Source organism: Desmodus rotundus, chromosome 1 (assembly GCF_022682495.2).
Source record: "Desmodus rotundus isolate HL8 chromosome 1, HLdesRot8A.1, whole genome shotgun sequence".
NCBI classification, from domain to species: Eukaryota; Metazoa; Chordata; class Mammalia; order Chiroptera; family Phyllostomidae; genus Desmodus; species Desmodus rotundus.
The window spans coordinates 81,294,460-81,305,730 of NC_071387.1; the positions used below are offsets into that span (position 1 = coordinate 81,294,460).

Consider the following 11,271-nt stretch of genomic DNA (forward strand, 5'->3'; position numbering starts at 1 on the left):
CTCTCTGGTCCAGGGCTTTTGTGTGCTGGGAGATTTTTAGCTTCAATTTCACTTATACTTATCAGTGTATTCAGCTTTCTGTTTATTCTTGATTCAGAAACAGAAGATTGTGTTTCTCGAAATTTGTTCATTTCAGTAGGTTGTCAAATTTCTTGGCATGTAGTTGTTCATAGTAATTTCTTATAAACCTTTGTATTTCTGTGGTATTGGTTGTAATTTCTCCTCTTTTGTTTTTGTTTCAATTTATTTGTGTCCTCTCTCTTTTTTACTTGATGAGTCTGGTAAATGGATTGCATTTTGTTTACTTTTGCAAAAAAAAAAAAAAACAGCTACTAGATTTATTGATCCTTTGAATTGTTCTTTTAGTTTCTTTGTTTTTTACTTCTGCTCTTGATTATTTCCTTCCTTCTATTTGTTCTGGGCATTGTTTGTTGTTGTTCCTCCAGTTCTTGTAAATGTAGGGTTAGGTTGTTCATTTTAAATGTTTCTTTCTTTTTAGATAGGCCTGTATTGCTAAATGAACTTCCCTCTCAGGACTGTCTTCACTGTGTTCCATAGCTTTTGGACTGTTGCGTGTTCATTTTCATTTGTTTCCAGAAACTTTTAAATTTTCCCTGATCCCATTGTTTTTTTTTTTTTTAATTTTTTTATTGTTATTCAATTACAGTTGTATGCCTTTTCTCCCCGTCCCTCCACCCCACCCCAGCTGAACCCACCTCCCTCCCCCCTCTCCACCCTCCCCCTTAGTTTTGTCCATGTGTCCTTTATAGTAGTTCCTGTAATCCCCTCTACCCACTGTACCCGCCCCCACCCACCACCCCCGCCCTGGCTATTGTTAGATTGTTCTTAACTTCAATGACTCTGGTTATATTTTGTTTGCTTTTTCCTTCTATTGCTTATGTTCCAGTTAAAGGTGAGATCATATGGTATTTGTCCCTCACTTCCTGGCTTATTTCACTTAGCATAATGCTCTCCAGTTTCATCCATGCTGTTGCAAAGGGTATAAGCTCCTTCTTTCTCTCTGCTGCGTAGAATTCCATTGTGTAAATATACCATAGTTTTTGGATCCACTCGTTTGCTGGTGGCCACTTAGGTTGCTTCCAGTACTTGGCTATACTAAATTGTGCTGCTATGAACATTGGGGTGCACAGATTCTTTTGGATTGGTGTTTCAGTGTTCTTAGGGTATAATCCCAGCAGCGGAATTACTGGGTCAAAGGGCAGTTCCATTTTTAGTTTTCTGAGGAAATTCCATACTGTTTTCCACAGTGGCCTCACCAGTCTGCATTCCCACCAACAGTGCACTAGGGTTCCCTTTTCTCCACATCCTCTCCAACATTTGTTTGTGGATTTGTTTATGTTGGCCATTCTGACTGGTGTGAGATGATACCTCATTGTGGTTTTAATTTGCATCTCTCTGATGGCTAGTGATGCTGAGCATCTTTTCATATGTCTCTGGGCCCTCTGTATGTCTTCCTTGGAGAAGTGTCTGTTCAAGTCTTTTGCCCATTTTTTAATTGGGTTGTTTGTCTTCCTGGAGTGGAGTCATGTGAGTTCTTTATATATTTTGGAGATCAGGCCCTTGTCTGAGGTATCATTGGCAAATATGTTTTCCCATACTGTTGGTTCTCTTTGTAATTTGGTGCTGTTTTCTTTAGCCCTGCAGAAGCTTTTTATTTTGATGAGGTCCCATTTGTTTATTCTTTCCTTTATGTCCCTTGCTTTAGGGGATGTGTCTCTGAGGATGTTGCTGCGTGGAATGTCTGAGATTTTCCTGCCAATGTTTTCCTCAAGGACTTTTATGGTGTTACGGCTTATATTTAAGTCTTTTATCCATCTTGAGTTTATTTTCGTGTATGGCGTAAGTTGGTGATCGAGTTTCATTTTTTTGCACGTAGCTGTCCCGATCTCCCAACACCATCTGTTGAAGAGACTGTTTTTGCTTCATTTTATGCTCCTGACTCCTTTGTCAAATATTAATTGATCGTATAGATTTGAGTTTATTTCTGGGCTCTCTATTCTGTTCCATTGGTCTATGTGCCTGTTTTTATGCCAGTACCAGCCTGTTTTGATTACAGTGGCCTTGTAATACAGTTTGATATCAGGTATTGTGATCCCTCCTGCTTTGTTCTTCTTTCTCAAAATTGCTGCTGCTATTCGAGGTCATTTATGGTTCCATATGAATTTCTGCAATGTTTGTTCTATATCTGTGAAATATGTCATGGGTACTCTAATAGGGATTGCATTGAATCTATAAATTGCTTTGGGTAGTATGGCCATTTTGATGATGTTAATTCTTCCAATCCATGAACATGGTACATGCTTCCATTTGTTTGTATCTTCCTTAATTTCTTTCTTCAATGTTATGTAGTTTTCCAAGTACAGGTCTTGTACCTCCTTGGTTAAGTTTATTCCTAGGTACTTTATTTTTCTTGTTGCTATATCGAATGGGATTTTTTTCCTGATTTCTGTTTCTGCCATTTTGTTGTTGGTGTACAGGAATGCCTTTGATTTCTGGCTATTGACTTTGTATCCAGCTGTTTTGCCAAATTCATTTATTAGGTCGAGTAGTTTTTTGGTGGAGTCTATAGGATTTTCCATGTACACTATCATGTCATCTGCAAACAGTGACAGTTTCATTTCCTCCTTTCCAATTTGGATGCCTTTTATTGCTTTTTCTTGTCTGATTGCTGTGGCTAGGACTTCCAATACTATGTTGAATAGGAGTGGTGAGAGAGGGCATCCTTGTCTAGTTCCTGATCTTAGTGGGAAAGCTCTAAGTTTTTGTCCATTGAGTGTGATGTTGGCTGTAGGTCTCTCATATATGGCCTTAATTATGTTGAGGACTGCTCCCTTTATTCCCAGTTTGCTGAGTGTTTTTATCAGAAATGGATGCTGTATCTCATCGAACGCTTTTTCCGCATCTATTGATATGATCATGTGATTTTTGTCTTTGCTGTTGTTGATGTGATGTATTATGTTTATTGATTTGCGAATATTGTACCATCCTTGCATCCCTGGGATGAATCCCACTTGGTCATGGTGGATGATCTTTTTAATGTATTGCTGGATGCGGTTTGCTAATATTTTGTTGAGAATTTTAGCGTCTATGTTCATCAGTGATATTGGCCTGAAGTTTTCTTTCTTTGTTGTGTCTTTATCTGGTTTTGGGATTAGGATGATGCTGGCTTCATAAAAAGAGTTAGGGAGTCTTCCATCAGTTTGGATTTTTTCGAATAGTCTGTGAAGGATAGGGGTTAGTTCTTCCTTATATGCTTTGTAGAAATCTCCTGTGAAACCATCTGGTCCAGGGCTTTTGTGTGATGGGAGTTTCTTGATGACTGCTTCAATTTCCTTTGCTGATATTGGTCTGTTCAGGTTTTCTGCTTCTTCTTCATTCAGTTTTGGAAGATTATATTTTTCTAGAAATGTGTCCATTTCATCTAGGTTTTCAAATTTCTTAGCATACAGGTCTTCATAGTAATTTCTTACGATCCTTTGTATTTCTGTGGTATCAGTTGTAATCTCTCCACTTTCATTTCTAATTCTGTTTATTTGGATCCTCTCTCTTTTCTTCTTGATAAGCCTACTTAAAGGCTTGTCGATTTTGTTTATCTTTTCAAAGAACCAGCTTCTGGATTCATTGATCCTTACAATTGTGCTTTTAGTCTCTATGTCATTTAGTTCTGCTCTGATCTTGGTTATTTCCTTCCTTCTGCTTGCTCTGGGCTGTCTCTGTTGTTGTTCCTCCAGTTCTTGTAGGCATAGGGTTAGGTTGTTTGTTTGAACTGTTTCTAACTTCTTAAGGTAGGCCTGTATAGCTATGAACTTCCCTCTCAGGACTGCCTTTGCTGTGTCCCATAGGTTTTGGGTTGTTGTGAGTTCGTTTTCATTTGTTTCCAGGAAGTTTTTGATTTCTTCCCTAATCTCGTTCTTGACCCATTCATTGTTTAATAGCATGCTATTCAGTCTCCATGTTTTTGAGTGTTTTTGATTTTTACCCTTGGGGTTGGTTTCTAGTTTCAGACCCTTGTGGTCAGAGAAGATGCTTGATATGATTTCAATTTTCTTGAATTTGTTGAGGCTTGCTTTGTGTCCTATCATGTGGTCTATCTTTGAAAAAGTTCCATGGACACTTGAAAAGAATGTGTATTTTGCTTCTTTGGGATGAAAAGCTCTGTATATATCAGTTAAGTCCATTTCCTCTAGGGTATTGTTAAGTGACACAATATCTTTGTTGATCTTTTGTTTGGAAGACCTGTCCATTTTTGATAGTGGGGTGTTAAAATCCCCTACTATAATTGTGTTGCTGTCAATATCTTTCTTGAAATCCTCCAAGATTTTCTTTATGTATTTGGGTGCTCCTATGTTGGGTGCATATATATTTACAATGTTTATGTCTTCTTGGTGGATTCTTCCTTTGAGTGTTATGAAGTGACCTTCTGGGTCTCTCTTTATGGCCCTTCTTTGGAAGTCTATTTTGTCTGATATAAGTATTGCTACCCCTGCTTTTTTTACCTGTCTGTTTGCTTGGAAAATTTGTTTCCAGCCCTTCACTTTCAGTCTGTGTAAGTCTTTTGTCCTGAGATGGGTTTCTTGTAGGCAGCATATGTGTGGGTCATGTTTTCTTATCCATTCAGCTGTTCTATGTCTTTTGATTGGAGCATTTAATCCATTTACGTTTAAGGTTATTATCGATAGGTAGTTATTCATTGCCATTATTTCCTACCTGTGTTCCTCTGTCTTTCTCTTTACCTTCCTTTCCTTAAAGCAGTCCCTTTAGCATCTCTTGCAGAGCTGGTTTGGTGGAGCTGTATTCTTTTAGACTTCTTTTGTCTGGGAAACTCTTTATTTGGTCTTCTATCTTGATTGAGAGCCTTGCTGGGTAAAGTAGTCTTGGTTGCAGGCCTCTGGTTCTCAGTACTTGGAATATTTTTTGCCATTCTCTTCTGGCTTGGAGCGTTTCCATTGAGAAGTCAGTTGCTAATCTTATTGGGGCTCCCTTGTATGTTACTTCCTTTTTCTCCCTTGCTGCCTTTAAGATCCTCTCTTTGTCTTGGAAATTTGCCATTTTAATTATGATGTGTCTTGCAGTGGGTCTCTTTGGGTTCCTCTTGTTTGGGACTCTCTGTGATTCCTGGATTTGGGTGGCTTTTTCTCTTCTTAGATTAGGGAAATTTTCTATCATTACTTTTTCAAACAGGGTTTCTATCCCTTGCTCTTCTTCTTCTCCTTCTGGTATTCCTATTATACGGATATTGTTACGTTTCATATTGTCCTGCATTTCCCTTATTGCCTCTTCATTCTTTCTGAGCCTCTTTTCCTTTTCTTGCTCCTTCTGGGTGTTTTTTTCTACTTTATCCTCCAGCTCGCTGATCCGAACCTCTGCTTCGTCAAGTCTGCTTTTAATTCCTTCTACTGTGTTCTTCAATTCAGAAATTGTATTCTTCATTTCCTCTTGGCTCTTGTTGATATTTTCTATTTCCTTTTTCATGTTGATATAGTTTGCAGTGAGTTCATTGTAGTTTCCTTGTAGTTTCTGGTAGTTCTCTTTGAGCTCAGAGAGCTCAGTGAGCTTCCTGATGACCATTGCTTTGAACTCAGTATCTGATAGTTGACTTGCCTCTTTTTCGGTTAGTATTCTTTCTGAGACTTCCTCCTTTCCTTTCATTTGGGAATTGTTTCTTTGTCTTCCCATTGTTTGTGAGGCTCTTCTTGTTGGCCTCTGCTTCTTAAATTGCTTTGTTCTGACTCCCTGGATTTATGATATGAACTTCTATGGTAGAATGCCAATGGGACTCGGTGGTGCTGTCTCCTTACTCTCCTGTGCTCACTGGTCTTGAGCTGACGTTTATGTGTTTAACACGGTCTAACTCTAGTCTTTTCAGCACTCCAGGTTTTGTTGTCTCACCTGTGGGAAAAAGAGAAAAGGGGGGGAGAAAGAAAAGAAAATGAAAAAAAAAAAAACCCACAAAAAAAAACCAAAACAAAGATGGGAAGGAGGGAACAAGGAAATAGGAAAGGAGGAAAGGAAGGAAGGAGGGAAGAAAGAATAAAGAAAGATCGGAGGCAAGATAAGAAGGAATTTTAACAAAAATTAAAACATAGAAATAGATAAAAGAAGGCAGGAAGAAGACATAAAAATGGTAAAGGATGGGAGGAAGAAGGAATGAAAAAAAAGAACAAAAGAGAGAGGAAGAAGGAATTCAGGGGGAAAGGAAAAAAAAAAAGAAAGAAAAAAAAAAAGGATAAAAAAAAAAATCTTCTGTTGGCTTTAAACCGGTCAGGTTATTTCTGTTGGTGTCCTGTCTGTGCAACGGGAGGGGATGGTTGGAAGGATTGGTTTCACTTTTCTCCCTTCCTGGGTCACACTCTTTGCTGCCCATCCCCCCGGCTCGCGGTCCAGGGGCTGAGGGGGGAGGGGCGCCAGGGGCCTCGGCTACCACTGAGAGTTCTCTAACTAGCCCCTGAGTGTTTCTATTTTCTTTTTCTTTTTGAGAAATTCCTTCTTTTCAAGCTCCCCTGGTCCAATCAAGCACCTGGCTGCTCACAGCTCAGCCTGGCCCTCTCCCAAGACTCCTGCAGGAGCCCCTGCGCCAGGGCTGGCCCTTCTGCCGCCCTTGTACCGCGCGTTCCCGGGTCCCAGGGACCTTATTGTCCTTGAGCACTCTTCTTACCGTCAGATCTTTCAGTGTCCTCTATCTTTGGTCTCTGATCTTCGTATATGCTGGAATACTGTTGGCTGTTCGCTCTGCTCCTCAGATCAGCTAGGTATTTCCCTGGCGCTGAGGGGAAGTGGATTCCGCTCCCACCTATGTTGCCGCCATCTTCCGAATCTCCCTGATCCCATTGTTAACCTATTCATTATTTAATAGCATGTTGTTCAGTCTCTATGAATTTGACTATTTTTGAATTTTTTCCTTGAGGTTGGTTTCTAGTTTCAAGACATTGTGATCCAAGAAGATGCTTAATATGATTTCAATTTTTTTGAGTTTGCTGAGGCCACCAAGTGGTCTATCTTTGAAATTGTTCCATGTGCATTTGAAGAGAATGTATATTTTGCTTCTTTGAGGTGAAAAGGAAAGGTTCTGTGTATCTCAATTAAGTCTATTTGATCTCCAGTGTTGTTCAGTGCCACAATATTCTTGCTGATTCTTTGCTTGGAAGATCTATCCATTCTTGACAATGAGGTATTAAAGTCCCCTACTATGAGTTTCTTGCTGTTGATATTTTTCTTGAAGTTCTCCAAGATTTTCCTTATATATTTGGGTGCTCCTATGTTGGGTGCATATATGTTTTCAAGGGTTATATCTTCTTGATGGATTCTTCCCTTAAGTATTATATAGTGTCCTTCCGTGTCTCTTTTTTTTTATGGCCTTTGTTTTGAAATCTATTTTGTCTGATATAAGGAGTGCTATCCCAATTTCTTTAAGGTCCATTTACTTAGAATATTTTTTCCATCCAGCTTTTCCACAGACTTTCAATCTGTGAAGATCTTTTATTTTGAGGTGGATTTCTTGTAGACAGCACATATGTGGTTCATGATTTCTTATCCATTCAGTACCCTATGTCTTTTGATTGGAACATTAAGTCCATTTACATTTAAGGTTATTATTGATAGGTACTTATTCATTTTCCCTCTTTGTATCTGTGTTCCTCTCTCTCACTTGCTATTTTTCTTCATCTTCTTAAATCAATCTTTTTAGCAGTTTTTGCAATGCTAGTTTGGTGGAGATGTGTTCTTTTAGCCTTTGTTGTTGTTGTTGTTGTTGTTGTAAGGGAAGCTCCTTATTTCCCCTTTCATTTTAAATGACAGCTGTGCTAGGTAGAATAGTCTTGGTTGCTGGCCTTTGCTTTTCACTACTTGGAATATTTCTTGTCATTCCCTTCTGGCTTGTAGTGTTTCTGTTGAGTAATCAGCTCATAGCTTTATTGGAGCTCCCTTGTATTTTACTAGCTGTTTTTCCTATGCTGCCTTTAAGATTCTCTCTTTGTCTTTGAATTTTTCAGTTTTTATTATGATGTGTCTTGGAGTGGACCTCTTTGGGTTCCTCTTGATCGGGACCCTCTGTGCTTCTTGGATTTGTGTGACTTTTTCTCTCAAGTTAGGGAATATTTTTTGTCATTACTCGTTCAACAAATTTTCTATGCCCTGCCCCACTTCTTCTCCTTCTGGTATTTCTATGATATGGATATTATTACATTTCATGTTGTACTGCAGCTCCCTTACACCTTCTTCATTCTTTTTCATTTTTCATTTTGTTGCTTTGTCTGGAAATTTTTTTCTGCCTTGTCTTTCAGCTCACTGGTTCAGTCCTCTGCTTCATCTAGCCTGATTTTAATTCCTTCTACTGTGTTCCTCAATTCATAAATTGTATTTTTTATTTCCTCCTCATTCTTTTTGATAGTTTCTATGTCTATTTTCATGCTGAGGTGGTTTGCAGTAAGTTCCTTGTAGCTACCCTGGAGTTCTTTGTAGTTCCACTGACCTCATTGAGCTTCCTTACAACCATTATTTTGCACTCAATTTCTGATAGTTTACTTGCCTCTTTTTCACTTAACACTCTTTCTGGGGATTCCTCTTTTCCTTTTATTGGGGACTGTTTCTTTGTCTCCCAATTTTAGGTACTCTTCTTGTTCATTTCTCCCTTTTAGATTGATCTACTTTGACTCCTTGTCTTCATGCTGTGATCTTCTGTGGTAGGAGACCTGTGGGACTCAGTCTCTTTTAGCTCCTGAACTGGATGCTCTTGGGTTGCCCTTTATGCCACTTATGTTAGCATTCTGGTTGTAATTGGGTTTTGATTGTTGTTTAGTAGTTTTTGGTAGGTCTTCCCTCTGGCTGGTTGACTGAGAGTCACTCCACCCACCACATCTTGTATGCTGTTGTTCAGATGCTTCCAGAACAATACTACACAGTGCAGGAAACAAACCCATACCTGCAAAAATCCCCCCACCCACAATCACATTATCAACAGCAAATAAGCCCAATTTAATAAGGGTGTGAAGAGATTAAGACTGTTCTAAGAAAGGAGAAATGAGTATGAGATGACTGAATAAAAGAAAAATGATTTGAGGGGGCCTAGGGAATAGCAATAATAAGAGTAGGGAATTGGAGCAAGGCAAAGAGAGAAAGATAGTAAAATTTACATCATAAATAAAATAGGGAGCGAAGAATGTGAAAAGGAGCAAGAGAAGGGAAACATATAGCATTAGATTTAAACAGGAATTTAAAAAATATACAGTGAAAGAATGCAAGATAAAAGAAAAAATAAGTAAAAAAAAAAAAAGAAAAGAAAACAGGAACCAGGGATGGGAAAGATGGCAGCAAGATAGGTGGAAGCTGAACCCACTTGCTTTTGTGCACCCAATTGGGACACCTAGCCAATCTTCTCAGGAACAGAATTAACAGCCAACAGAATTCCAGCTAATATGAAGTTTGGAAGCCAAAGGATGCAGAGCACATTTAAAAACGGACAGTAAGAAAATTTTGCAGGCTGATGGGAGGGTCCCTGGGCCCTGCACCAGAGACTACAGCTGCTGCAGCAGCTTTGAAGGAGAGCCGGGTCAGTGATTGTGACTTAGTAGCCCCCTCCCTTCCCAGAGTGGCAAGTTTACAAACCCATGCCAGGAGAGACCTGGACTGGATGCTTGGAGTCGCTGGGGGGATAAAGACACAGTAATTAACACACAGCTGATGGCATACTCCAGGTGGAACTGTGGTCACTGGCTGGACACTACTAGAGAAATTGGGGAGCCAGGTAACACCTGGAGAAGGGAGAAGAGATGGGCTGTGACTGGTTGTGACTCAGATAGGCTCTTGCCTGGCCAGAGTGGGATTGTGTGGAAATCCAGGTCCTTGCCCCAAACAAGGGGAACTTGCTTAAGAAAGTCTTTCAGCCATTATGCAAGTACTTCTCACGTGCAGTGGCAGGGCCAGTGAAGAGGGAGGTGGGGACAGGGTGGTTGTGATTTGCTCCCAGTCAAGGCACCTCACAGACTGATCAAAGGGGTGCAGCAAGGGCTCAGAGAGATAGCAGTGCCCAGAGAGACTTAATTCAATAGGAGAACTAAATGGCTCTAAAGGAACTTTGCATGTGCACAGGCCCAGGCTAACACAGAGGGAGAAGGAGGGTTATGATTTGCTCCCACTCAGTGTACCTCACAGACTAATCAAAGGGTTGCACAACGAGATGGGCTATAGGTGCCAGACTTGCACATTTAAGCAGTGGACAGTGTGAGCAGCACAATGCTTTGAGGGCGTAAAATGGAAACTGGACACCTGGGAATATTGTAGCCCAGACTGAACCAGCATCCTAATGGAACCACAGGAAAGGGAAAAAAAGTGGAGCTGAGCCCCCCTCTGCCTGCAGCATCCAGGAAAAACAGCAAAAACCATTTGGAAGGTTTAAAGTCAACAGGAGGTTTTATTCCCTCTCAAGTGTAAGATAATAAGACCTGAAGCTGTAAGAAAACCAAAGACAAATTCAGAAAGACGTCAGAAGGCTGACACCAACAGCTGTGACAAATTTTACTTTGATATCCTTCAGAACTTGCATTTTATTTCATTTTATTTTTTGTTATTTTTATTTTATTTTATTTCTTTTAAACTGATAAGAACAGATACTACCCTTTATCTTAGCCAAAAGGCTGAGAAGTGATATATTTATTTAATTTCTTTAAATTTTTTTTTTATTTCTCTTCTTTCTGTTCAATTGGGGGTTTTTTTGGTTTGTTTGATTTTGCTGTTTGACTGGTTTTCTTTATTCTCCCTTTCATATTGCATTCCAATTTTCTTCTTTCACTTCACTCATATTCCAATAACACAGTACTCTTGGTCTTTTACTTTTTACTCTTTTTTTCCGGTTATGTACTTCTTATCATATTTTTATTCCAAAACCCACACAGCACCCTTCCCTGGTCTTAATCCATTTCACCATCTTCCAGAGCTTTATTATTGTTGTGGTTAACTTTATTCTCTCTCACACTATGCCAAGTTTCAATCCCTTTCTCTCACTATAACTCACTATCTAATCAAGCATAAGTGCTCTGCTGTCTAAAGTCAGCACACATTCTTTTTCTCTACTAATAAAAGTCTTATTATCCCTTTCCACCTCTTATAAAAGGTGGCTAGTTGGGTGAAATACCAGTTATTGCTGTACTTCTCCAAAGGACCTCCTATCTGTTCTCTACTTGTTAGTACTTTAAATCCCAAGGAATACTCTCCTGCTGTCTTACTCCATTTCACCTTCACCCTGCCCTTGATCACACA

General features: G+C 39.5%; 1 pseudogene; it reads right to left on the minus strand.

The window, feature by feature from the left end:
• Window positions 1-10,449: 10,449 nt before the first annotated feature.
• Window positions 10,450-10,661, minus strand: LOC112302916 (U2 spliceosomal RNA; annotated as a pseudogene).
• Window positions 10,662-11,271: the final 610 nt, after the last annotated feature.